General features: G+C 43.8%; 1 protein-coding gene across 5 annotated transcripts in view; it reads left to right on the top strand.

Moving 5' to 3' along the window:
- The first annotated feature begins 222 nt into the window (after window positions 1-222).
- LOC133225532 (protein ARK2N-like) overlaps window positions 223-13,182 on the top strand; it is a 48,837-nt gene continuing 35,877 nt past the window's right edge. For 2 of the 5 annotated variants that reach the window (XM_061378035.1, XM_061378034.1), the window contains exon 1: window positions 229-365. The gene's annotated coding sequence lies outside the window, so the exon portion shown is untranslated. Of the gene's footprint in view, window positions 366-13,182 lie in introns of all 5 variants that reach the window. The other 3 variants (XM_061378032.1, XM_061378031.1, XM_061378033.1) reach the window with 3 other exon arrangements.

Raw genomic sequence — 13,182 nt, 5'->3', positions numbered from 1 at the left:
AATGAGGTGGGGATCAGTCCCTTCTCCCGCGGGTGTGTGCTTGTCACGGGGGGGCTCTCCCGCGGGTGTGTGCGCCTCACAGGGGGGCACACCTGGAGCGTGTGGGGGGTGCGTGACAGCCGCGATGTGAAGGGATACATGTGTGACAGCTAGCCGCTCCACTTAGGGGGGCGGGGAGAGAGAGGGGTGGTGCTGGTGCGTGCGACGGCCACTCTGCGTGGCGCTCTGTTCTTCCGGCGGCGGAAGGAGGAAGTGACGCTGCACAGCGGAACACTGCAGCTTCGGTGACATTCTCTCCTTCTGGTTGCTCATGCCCCAGCTGCTGATTTCAGGCGAGAGGCCAGGAGGATTGCTGTGCTATCCAGGTGAGTGGGGTCGGGGCTGCCGGGGTTTGGCCTCCTGTGGGGCTGGGCCGCGCTGCCTCGCTGCAGCCGTGCTGGGCGGGCGACAGAACCGTGGCTGTCAGCCTTGCTGTGTGCAGGCGGCGGGGCGTCACCGGGGTATGGCTAACGGCCACCCCCCTATTCCCCCTTCCCCGGGGCCGGCGGTGGCAGGAGCGTGCAGCCCGGCCCTGCCCGGAGCGTGCTGGCCCGGTCCCACTAGGGCTGGGGAGGTGGCCTTGCATGCGCCGCGCATCCTCCGCGCTGCCGAAGGGCTTCAGGAACGCGTGTGTGCCCGGTGGGACTTAATGAGGTAAAATAAGATGGGACGAATAAAGAGTAGATATGGAGAATCATGAAGGGTTTGAAGGCTTAAACATCAGAGATAAGTTGGTGTAACTTGGTCCGAACAACAAGAAATAATTGCCTTGGTTGTCCTGACCCTCCATTTCCATACTGTGTATTTACCTTTAAAAAGCTTGCTTCTTTGCCTTGCCTTGACTTTGTTAGCTTTCTTTGCTTTCACTTGTATACTATTACGTCAACTCCCTGCTCCACCAAGTATGTATGTACCATATATGACCCACCTGTATATCAACATCTCACTTAAACATTTGTTAATGAGATGCGGTTTGTACCACATTATAAAAATGACTGGAGACTGAGCATACACAACAGTCAGGTTACCCCTGATTCAGAGAAAACTCCAGGAACAAACTTGCCAACAAAGTTTTCAAGCTGACAAGCAGGTATTCTTTATTGCGACGCCGGGAGACACAGGGGATAACTCCTCCTAACGTGTGTCCCCATATATACAAGCCATCCTTATATAGTCCCTGGGCATACATACATATTCATGATGCTACATATGGATTACATCATTTTCCAGAGAGTTCCCTGCATGCGTACAGAATTGTGGTGGTGGTCTCTGAGGGTCGTTTACTTCTTCCAACAATCTTCATCACTTCTGGCAGCCTTTGAAGCACGCGCAGTAGATGCTCATACCAGTTTAATTGGTTCGTTAGCACCAGAGACATAATAATCCTCCTATCCTCCTACTTATCATTTGGTTTAACTGTAGCCCATCCTGGACACCTTCAGTTCCCGGATACTCCTTATCCCTGTGTCCTGTTCTTCTAGACTGTTTTTCTTAAAACTATGTCAACTATAATGATTTATCTTGTGAGAATTCTCAGTATGTTCTCTAGCTGTAGTCTGTTTCTTTCTCTATGTATCATGCACCTCAGTAATTTTCCATTGCTACTGTTACAAAACCATCAAACTTAACATTACTTAAAACTAATTCTAAAGGTTTCTATATTCCATTTTATGATTTTGTGTCCCTTCGTTTCAAATTCCCCCGTTTTTCTGTCCTTTTGCAAATTCTTTTGCAACATTTTATATATTACCATTACCATCAACATCAAAAGACTTTTGGAAATAATTTCCCGTTTCTACCTGGTGCTTAATTTCATTCCTTTTCCAATCTTCGTAATTTATCATAGACCATTTACAACACCAGAGGGAACATTGTGTCATATCACAATTAATCAATATTAAAATAATTAACACCAATATTCCTGCAACCAGTTGCCTCAACCAGGAGAGATTGGGTAACCATGAAGTTAACTTTTTCCATGTTTCTTCAAAACCCCAGGAGGTGTCATCCATGGCCATTTCATGAAATATCTTAGTTTGTTTCCAAATTCCTCCAGATCTGTTTCAATTCCGCCACTTTAGTCTGTATAGGAACACCAACTTTCATTGATTATGGAAGAAACCCCTCTTTGTGATGCCAATAACATGTCTACAGCCATTCGATTTTGTAATATCACCTTAGATAGGCTAGTTATCTCTTGTTGTTCTGCCTGGATTATATCAATGTTTTTACTTTCCATTTCCTCTATGGTTGCCGAGATATTTACAATTGCCTTCTCTAATTCACTTACTGCCAAAGATGGAATTAGCCCTTTTATAAAACTATGAAATGAGTTGTGCCGTTCAATCATAGGGTTAAACCCTCACTTAATTCGTTTAGCAAAACTTCTAATCCAGGTCCCGGAAGGGTACCTGTTGATAATAGCAAAATTGGGTATTACAGCACCTAAGGTGCATGCCCCCTTCCAGTTGGGCGGGGGTAGAATCTTATAAGCATTTTTTCCACATAACCCATACCATCCTTTCCCTTTAGGAACGGGCCACCACTGAACTAGAATACCGTCTATAGTAATAGTATCATTGCAATTTGAATGGTGACCTACATCTGTGGCATTTAACCAAGCAAAATTTCTTACCCTGGTTTCTGATTTAATACATCTTTGTGCACAGGTATAATATTTATTACCTGGGTTAGGATTAACTATTCCAAATGTTAACCTTTCCTTCGAATACAGATTGCTAGTGTTCACCCACAAATTTATCCATGAGACAGTGTTAGGAATTGGAACTCCAATTAATGGGAGATCCAGGCTTTCTCCTGATTTAGGCAACTGTGCACACACCCAACAGTCACTACGATTAAAAACATTAGTAACATTCTGCACTAATTTCAGGTATAAGTTCTGGTCCCAAGCTTGTGCGCCAGTTATCATATGAGTCCAAATTATGACCGACGCAATTTCATACGTAAGGGTCCTGAAGGTTCGATCCGCCATGTCTTCTCTGGCTCTGGTGCTTTCTTTATTCTTGAATAATGTATCCAAGCAGGTTGCTCCTTTATCTTCACTGCTGTAAAGGTGGTCAATAATATCTGGTACGGTCCGCTCCACTTCTCCTGTAGAGGATCTCCTGAAAAATTCTTAACATAAACCCAGTCTCCAGATCTGAAAGGGTGAATTGGATAATCGAAACCTCTGGCTCTTGTCCCTACTATTCTCTTATTTATCTCCTCCAACTGTTTTCCCAGATTGATCAGAAACTGTCGGAGATAGCCTTCTCCTACTTCCTGAAGACTCTCTCCTTTAAACTGGGACTGATATGGTCTTCCATACAAAATCTCAAATGGGCTAAACTCTTCTTTTGACCGGGGTTTAGTTCGAATTCTTAATAGAGCCAGTGGCAATGCCTGGTACCAATATAAATTCATTTCCTGACATATTTTACTAATTTGTTGTTTAATCAGATGGTTCATCTTTTCTACTTGCCCACTGGCCTGAGGCCTATATGGAACATGTAGTTGCCAATCAATTTCTAATTTTTTGCTAATTTCTTGTAACAATTTGGCACTAAAGTGTGAACCCCGGTCGGAAGAAATTGCCGCTGGTACTCCAAAATGATCTTATTATCTTGTTAAATAATATTTTAATCACTTGTTTTGCATTATTTATTCTGTAAGGGAATGCTTCTGGCCAGCCTGAAAAAGTATCCGTTAACACCCATAAATATCGATAACCACCCCTTTTTTTTTTTTTGGTAATTCAGAAAAATCTATTTGCCGCTGCTGTCCGGATAACTTCCTCTCCCAGTTGTCCCAGTTTGATTTCTATTTTCAGTCTTAGGATTATTCTTAAGACATAGCTGACATTGTTTTGTCACTAATTGAACTGTGGTGTATAGATTCCTTCCTACAATTTGTTTGTCTAAATATTTATGCAAAGAGTTGCTACCCCAATGAGTTTTATTATGTTCTTCCTGAGCTAACATCCAGAGCTGGTTATAGGGGATTACAATTGGACCATCAGGTATTTGAGCCCAACCCTCTTTATTTTCCTGTCCCCTTAGATCCTCAATCAATTTTCTATCCTCTTTTGAATATCTAGGTTTAGATTTTTCAATTGTTAGTTTGCCATCAGGGATTAAGGACATGATTTGAAATTGTTCAGCTGCTCGTTTGGCTTCAAAATTGGCCAAATTATTTCCAATTTCTTGATCAGAGCCACCTTGTTGATGCCCTTTACAGTACATAACAGCTACTTCTTCAGGTAGCTGAACAGCTTCCAGTAATTGCAGAATTTCTGTAGCATGGTTAACCTGTTTCCCTTGCGTGTTCAAAGGTCCACATTCTTTCCAGATAGCACCATGGACATGGACCACACCAAATGCATATTTAGAATCAGTCCTAATATTTATCCTTTTATCTTTAGCCGGTTCCAGGGCTCTTATTAATGCTATTATTTTTGACTTCTGGGCAGAGGTGTTACCAGGTGAAGGTTTAGGTTTTACTTTTTTTTTTTTTTTTTTTTTTCCCTGTGAAGTGGTGGTAATGGCATATCCTGCCTTTCATTTACCATTTTTCATGAAGCTACTACCATCAGTAAACCAAGAATCAACATCTTCCAGAGGTTTTTCTTTCAAGTCTGGTGGGCTCGAATATACAGTCTCTATGGTGGTCAAGCAGTCTTTTGTTAGTGGTTCTGTCGATTGTTTCTGCAAAAGGATGCTGGATTCACAACGTTAGTGACCGCAATTTCTGTATCATCCTGTTCTACAATGGTGGCCTGGTATTTAAAAAAACGTGAAGGAGATAACCTCCTTTCTGCTCCAGGACTACTGATACCACATGGGACACTAGTACAGTAATCTTTTGTCCCAAAGTAAATTTGCAAGCCTCTTTAATATTTGTGATAACTGCTGCCATAGCTTTTATGCATCTGGGCCATCCTTTGCTCTCTTCATGCAGCTGTTTTGAAAAATAGGCCACTGCCCTTCTGTAGGGTCCTAGTTTTTGAGCAAGGACTCCCAAAGCTATTCCCTGTTTTTCATAAGAATATAGCCAAAAGGATTTAGTCTCATCCAGGAGTCACAGAGCTGCCATTCTCATTAGCTCTGTTTTTAAATTTCTAAAAACCCCCTCTGCTGTATTAGTCCATTCTAAAGAGGGAGAGTTTCCTTTCAACAGTTCATATAGTGGTCTTACCAGAACACCATAATCATGGATCCAAAGTCTGCACCATCCAGTCATTCCCAGGGATGTCCGGAGCTCCTTGACGGTCGATGGTCTTGGAGTCTGGCAAATGGCTTCTTTTCTAGCAGTTCCAAGTTCTCTCTGTCCTCCTGTTATTTCATATCCTAGGTAGGAAACTTGGGTTTGGGTTAGTTGCGCCTTTTGTCTGGATACCCGATAACCATTCAGTCCCAGAAAATTTAACAATTCCACTGTCCACTGGATACATTCTTCCTTTGTTTCTGTAGCAATTAACAGGTCATCCACATATTGTAACAGAGTCCCGTTTGAGTAGGTGGCTTCCATGATTCTAGTTCTCATGCTAGCTGATTTCCAAAAATTGCCGGACTGTTTTTTTTTTTTTAACCCTTTAGGTAATACTGTCCAAGTTAATTGAGTTTCCCTTCCTCTGTCAGGATTTTCCCATTTGAAAGCAAATAATTGTGGCTTTCTTTGGCCAATGGTAAGCAAAAGAAAGTGTCCTTTAAATCCAGGATGGCAAACAATTTCTGATTATTATTCAATTTAGTCAATCAGTCATACGAATTAACTACTACTGGACGAATATCCTCTGCAATTTTGTTGATTGCCCTGAGATTGTGAACCAATCTACAACTTTTCTCATCATATTTCTTTACTGTCCAGATAGGAGTATTATATTCCAATTCACATTCAATTAATAATCTATATTTTAAAATTTATCAATTTTTTTTTTATTCCCTTTGATCTTCTAATTTTAAGGGATACTGTTTTATTCTAATTGGGTAGGCCCCCCTTTTTATTTCCACTTTAACAGGCAAAGCATTTTTCGCCTTACCTGGAACTTCAGATGCCCATACTCCCACATATACCTGATTAAGGATTTCTTCTATTTCAGGGAGGTCCTCCTTTTTGCTTTTCTGTTGAATTAAACTCAAAACTGCAATTAATTGTTTTTAACTCTGAATTCCATTTTGCCTTCTTTAAATGTTGCTTCTCGCCCTAACAAAGATTTTAGAGAATTTGGCATGGATAAATATTTATGCATTCCGATTTGTTTTCCCCAATTTGTACTTTAAAGGTTTCAGAAAAAATGCCTTTTTTTTTTTTTTCTCTTTTCCTTGGTGGCCAGTAGCTCCCACATCTGTAACGAATTCTTTTCTCTCTGATTTAACACCAAATAAGTTGCTCCTGTAGCCACTAAAATTCCACTTTATTTCCTCTAGTCCCTAGTTTTAATGTAACCAGTGGATCTGCTAGCGTAGATTCCCCAGGTCCCCGTCAGTTTAGTTCCAGTTCAGTCACCGGAGCCACTCCATGGCACTGCCCTCCCCAGGCAGTCTCACTTCCAGCGTCCAAAACCCCCCATAGCACACACACCGGTCCGGTCCCACAGAAGAGAAGAGCCCACTCCCCCACCTCCTGCAGACATCCCTCCTCCCACGCTCAAACACTGGAGCTGCTCGAGCTCCCCTCCTTTCCCCCTTGGTTTTCCTTTTTTTTTTTTCTTTTTCTCACAGCAGCTCCCCCTGCTCTGCAGGGCCTGCAGATGCCTGCCTCTGCAACAGCACTTCTGGTTTAACCCCTTCTTAACTCTGAATGTGGATGTGCCGCTTGTTGCCAGTGACAGAAATCTCTTCCTCCTTATCAATATCAGATAGGACAGATGCAGAGGGTGCTCCTCTCGGAGGTACCTGTGGTACGTGATTTTCCACCTTGTGTTCCTGATTACTGTTTTTTAACTTTAAACATCTTTCCCCAATGTCACAGGCTGAGCATCTCCAGCTTAACTTTCAGTTTTTCCCTGTCCTTTTCCAAAGCCAAAATTAAGGAATCTGGCAGAGCTATATTAATTTTGCATTCAGTCTGTCACTCTGTGTGATTTCTTAAAGTGAAAAACGTATCTGCATACATTACTTCATCCCATTTTCCTTGCCCCCTTAAAACAACATTAATTGTAACAATGTATTATAATTCAGAGTTCCATTTTTAGGCCATTTTTCCTGATCTTCCAAAGTATACAAAGGCCACCATTGGTTACAATATTTTACCAATATTTTCTTATTTACCGAGCCCCCAGGAGACCCTCCAAGTTCTTTCCAGTGTGCCAAAATGCACCCAAAAGGATTCCTTTTCAAGATCTCTTCACTCTGCTGATTTTCCATTATCAATCTCACATTCACACACACACACACAGATGGGATCCCCAGACATACTCCACACAGTTACAACACTTGAGACAAAGACAGAGACTTAAATTCAACCAACCAAACAACAGTTAATAACACAGTTATAACATCCTGTCACCAGTACCAGAATCACAAGACCAAAATCATTACTGTAACAAGCCACAAAATAAGCGAATACCAGTAGAATCAAAAGCAATACTTCCTAACCCTTATAGCTCAGACCATATTGTAACATTAATAGGGGGGTTTCCTTGAACCCTTTATAGTTGACCAGCCTGTCAGTGTCCCAGGAAGGATGAGACCCTTGTGTCCGACCAGCCTGTCTGCGTCCCACTGTGGGAACCATACTGGACAGCCCACTGTATCGGAGGGTGATTCTACTAACCTATTCAGGGACCCCCGCTGACAGCATCACTGAATCAAATCCCTTATGGGCTGTTGATAGCACACTGGACCCAAAACCATTTCCACAAGACACCCCCCTGTGTCTTGTAGGACCTAAATCACAAGATGATACCCCCTGCTTAGTTATAACAGTCTGTCACTGATACCAGAACCACAAGACCAAAATCCTTAATATAACAAGCCACAAAATAAATCAAATACAAGTAAAATCCAAAACCTTTTTCTGCAAGACACCCCCTGCGTCTTGCAGGACCCAAACCACAAGAAGCCCCCTGCTTCTTGTGGGTGTATACCAAATGGATGCTAGCAGCCGGGTATACGCCTTTACCTACGAGATTTCCTATCTCAATTTACGGAAGGCTTCCAAACCATGCGTACGCTTACCAAACCAATTTACCAAACCGAGATGCCACCTGCACCTTACAAACTATATAAAAGAATGCCTTTTATGAGATGGTCCTTGTGTGCTCCTGAAGCTATCTGAATGAGTCGAGAGGTCCCTCCTGGAAAAATTCCCGAGGGCCCTAGTGAGCCCTGTTCCCAGCGGGTCCTGCAGCCAAGCAGAGAGGGTCCCACCTGGGGTGCCAAATTGATTCAGAGAAAACTCCAGGAACAAGCTTGCCAACAAAGTTTTCAAGCTGACAAGCAGGTATTCTTTATTGCGGCACCGGGAGACACAGGGGATAACTCCTCCTAACGTGTGTCCCTGTATTGCTACACAAGCCATCCTTATATAGTCCCTGGGCATACATACATATTCACGATGCTACATATGGATTACATCATTTTCCAGAGAGTTCCCCGCATGTGTACAGAATTGTGGTGGTGGTCTCTGGGGGTCGTTTACTTCTTCCAACAATCTTCATCACTTCTGGCAGCCTTTGAAGCACGCGTAGTAGATGCTCATACCAGTTTAATTGGTTCGTTAGCACCAGAGACATAATAATCCTCCTATCCTCCTACTTATCAGTTAGTTTAACTGTAGCCCATCCTGGACACCTGCCATTCCCAGATACTGCTTATCCCTGTGTCCTGTTCTTCTAGACTTTTGTTCTTAAAACTATGCCAAGTATAACGATTTATCTTGTGAGAATTCTGTATGTTCTCTAGCTGCACTCTCTATATATTTTTCTCTATGTATCCTGCACCTCAGTAATTTTCCATTGCTACTGTTACAAAGCCGTCAAACTTAACATTACTTAAAACTAATTCTAAAGGTTTCTATATTCCATTTTGTGATTTTGTGCCCCTTTGTCTCAGCCCAATGGTAATTCACCCTTATGTTGCCAACCTTAGTCCATCTGAGCCACTTCAACCTTAGCAGCTTTATCCAGTTGGTCATTCTGGTGTTCCTCTGTGGCCCAACTCTTGGGTTCATGAGCATCTACAGGGTGTACCTTCACTACGAGGTTCTGCACCCAGGCAGCGATATCTTGCTACAGTGCAGCAGCCAGATGAGTTTGTCTCTGTGTTGGCTGTTGCTCTGCTTGCATTGCTGCAAACATGCTCACAGGGCATTTGCTACCATCCATGACTCAGTATAAAGTACTGCCCACTTTTCTCACTCAACAATGTCCAAGGCCAGCTGGATGACTTTCACCTCTGCAAACTGCCTCGATTTACCTTCTCCTTCAGCAGTTCCTACAACTTGTCGTCGGGGTCTCCATACAACTGCCTTCTATCTCCAATGCTTTCCCACAGTACAGCAGGACCCATCAGGAAACAATACATATTGCTTTTCACTTTCTGACAGTTTATTATATGGTGGGGCATCACCTTCTCCTCTGGTGACATTCCAATATCTTTGTCCTCTGGCCAGTCCATGATGACTTCTAGAATTCTTGGACGACTGGGATTTCCTTTTCAAGCTTGTTGTGTAATTAGTGCGGCCCTCTTACTCCATGTAGCATTGGTTGCATGATGTGTAGAGGAGAACCTGCCTTTGAACATCCAGCCCAGCACAGGTAATCGGGGTGACAGGAGGAGCTGTGCTTCAGTGCCAGTCACTTCTGAAGCACCTCAAACCCCTTCATAGGCTGCCAATATCTCTTTTTCAGCTGGGGTAGAGCTTGCCTCAGATCCTCTGTATCCCCGACTCCAGAAACTGAGGGGTTGATCTCGAGTCTCCCCTGGAGCTTTCTGCCAGATGCTCCACGTAGGACAATTTTCCCTGGCTGCAGTGTGTTTTTTTGCATCTGTCCTGGTCTGGACTGGTCCAAGGGCTACTGCATGAAGTATCTCTCATTTAATTTGTTGAAAAGCTTGTTGTTGCTCAGGACCCTGTTTAAAATTATTCTTCTTCCAGGTCACATGATAGAGGTGGCTTACAATGAAACTGTAATTTGGGATGTGCATTCTTCAGAACCCCACAACACCTAAGAAAGCTTGTGTTTCTTCTTTATTAGTTCTTGGAGACACTTGTTATCTTGTTGATCCTATCTGTGAGGATCTGGAAACGTCCATCTTGCCATTTTATTCCCAAAAATTGAATCTCCTGTTCAGGTCCCTTGACCTTGCTCCGTTTTATGGCAAAACTGTCTTTCAGCAGGATTTGGATTATTTTCCTCCCTTTCTCAAAAACTTCTTCTGCTGTGTCACCCTGTATGATAATATCATCAATGTATTGCAGGTGTTCTGGAGCTTGCCCCTGTTCCAGTGCAGTCTCGATCAGTCCATTGCAGATGGTAGGGCTGTGTTTCCACCCCTGGGGCAGTCGCTTCGAAGTGTACTGGAAGTAAAACAAACTGTGGTCTGCCCTCTCCTGTCAAAGGAATTTGGAAAAATGCATTGGCAGTATCAATTGTGGCGTCCTACTTGGCTGCCTTTGACTCCAGTTCATACTGAAGTTCTAGCATGTCTGGTACGGCAGCACTCAATGGTGGTGTGACTTCATTCAGGCCACGATAGTCTGCTGTTAGTCTTCCCTCCCCATTAGACTTTTTTACTGGCCATATGGGGCTGTTAAAGGGTGAGCAGGTCCTGCTGATCACTCCTTGTCTCTCCAGTCTACGAATTAGCTTATGGATGGGAATCAGGGAGTCTCGGTTGGTGTAATAGTGCCGGTGGTGCACTGTTGTGGTCAGAATTGGCACTTGTTCTTCGACCTTCAGCAACCTGACAACAGAAGGATCCTCTGAGAGACCAGGGAAGGTGGACAGCTGCTCAGTTTCATCTGTCTCCAAAGCAGCATTACCAAAAGCCCATCGGTACCCTTTTGGGTCTTTGAAGTACCCTCTCCTGAGGTAGTCTATGCCAAGGATGCATGGAGCCTCTGGACCAGTCACAGTGGTGTGCTTTTGCCACTTTCTCCCAGTCAGGCTGATTTCAGCCTCCGGTACAGTCAACTCTTGTGATCCTCCTGTCACTCCAGAAATATAAATGGGTTCCTCCCCTTGACAGCTTGATGGCACCAGGGTACACTGTGCACTGGTATCTACTAGAGCCTTATACTTCTGTGGGACTGATGTGCCAGGCCATCTGATCCACACAGTCCAGTAAATCCAATTGTCCCCTACTTTCACCTGGCTGGAGGCAGGGCCCTTCTAATAGTGGTCACAGCATTGGACACTTAGGTCTTGTAGAAAGGGATTAGTCTTCTTTATCACAGGAGCTGTAGTAAAATGAGGTCTTCCACTCTATCTGGGAACCTGCTCACCAGAGACCGAAGCTGCAGCTTTCATGGGATGATCACCCTTGATCTTTGTTCTCTTCAGTTCACTCACCTGTTCCTCCAAAGCTGAGGTAGGTTTTCCATCCCACTTCTTCATGTCTTCTCCATGATCCCACAGGCAAAACGATAGGGTGGCCCGTGGCATGTACCTCCTATATCTTCTGTGTCGAACAGTAGGACGCCTTTTGTTAATAGCTGAGATGTGGATTGGTATACGTGGGAAGTTGGATAGATTGGATAGATCATATCGCAATTGTTTGAACTCCTGGGACATTTTTTCCACAGCTGAACTGATGGAAGTGGTGAGATTGTCTTCAGATTTGAAGTTGTAGTAGCTGCGTTGTCTGTTGCTTTGCCATCAGATCCTGAGACATCTTTTTCTCTTTCAAGGTGCTGGATAGTGTTGAACAGGTCTCTGTAAGTACAGGCCAATCCCCAGCACATTGCCTTGATTTATCCCTCTCTGCTATGACCAGGATGACAACACACAGCATTTAAGTGTTTTAGTAGTTTTTCCGGATTTTGCACTTGTTCAGTGGTGAAGTTTCAAAGCACTGGAGGGGCCCACTGGCCTAGATACTTGCCCATGCTATCCCACACACCCTGCCACTCATGACTGTCCAGCCTCAGGGAAAATCTCTTGGTCCTCCTGTATGATTGTCTAATCCAAGGCAAGACCCAAACCCAACTCTGCTTAGCTTGTGAGATGAGATGAAACGGTTGTGGGTAAAACACCCTCTGTATGTGTGCCAGCATGGTGATCACCATCACAATCAGCAGGCAGGTCTCAAGTGTACCCAAAGGCCATTCAAATCCTTCAGAAATCTCAAAGAATGATGTAAATAGCCTGGTGGGGGAGCTTGGAGCCTCAGGATATGTCTCCTTCATAGGTTGACCACCTGAGGAGGGAAAAAAAGATGTGTAGTTACTAAACACCTTTATTCTATACCTCCCAGAGTGGTGACCACACTGGGAACGCAATCCAGATCAGTTTCATGACAAATGAGTCTATTGTATTACAAGTCATTACCGTAAAGTACAATGAAAAAAGAACCTTAGCCCAGGCCCCCCAGCCAATAAACACTAAAACAGCAAATACCGGCTGTAAGTAAGGTACGACATGTTGAAATTCTGAGATCAAGAGCAAGAACTTTGAGAGCCAATAAATCAGCATTGTGATGAGTGACTATTAATCCAAAACAATAAATGCTCATCACAAACACGACTAGACACGCTCTGGGCAGATCTGTCGTTATCTCAACCCTTTGAGCCCCACACTGGGTGCCAGAAAGAGCTGTCATGGTTTAAGCCCAGCTGGTAACTCAGAACCACGCAGCAGCTTGCTCACTTCTTCCCCCCCCATTCTTCTTCCCCCTGCTCCCAGAGGGATGGGGAGGAGAATCAAAAGAATGTAACTCCCACAGGCTGAGATGTGAACAGTCCGTTAACTAAGGTATAACACAAAACCACTACTGCTACCACCAATAATAATAATGATGAGGGAAATAACAAGGGGAGAGAATACAACCGCTCACCACTCACTGACCAATACCCAGCCTGACTTGAGCAGCGATCTAGCCTTTCCAGGTATCTGCCCCCAGTTTATATACTGGGTATGACATGCTGTGTTATGGAATACCCCTTTGGTATGTTTGGGTTAGGTGTCCTGTCTCTGCT

This window comes from Neopsephotus bourkii, unplaced genomic scaffold (assembly GCF_033783945.1).
Source record: "Neopsephotus bourkii isolate Nb327-2 ecotype Australia unplaced genomic scaffold, CSIRO-AGI_Nbou_v1 NB_1761, whole genome shotgun sequence".
In the NCBI taxonomy this organism is placed as follows: Eukaryota; Metazoa; Chordata; class Aves; order Psittaciformes; family Psittacidae; genus Neopsephotus; species Neopsephotus bourkii.
This window is presented reverse-complemented; position numbering and strand designations above follow the sequence as displayed.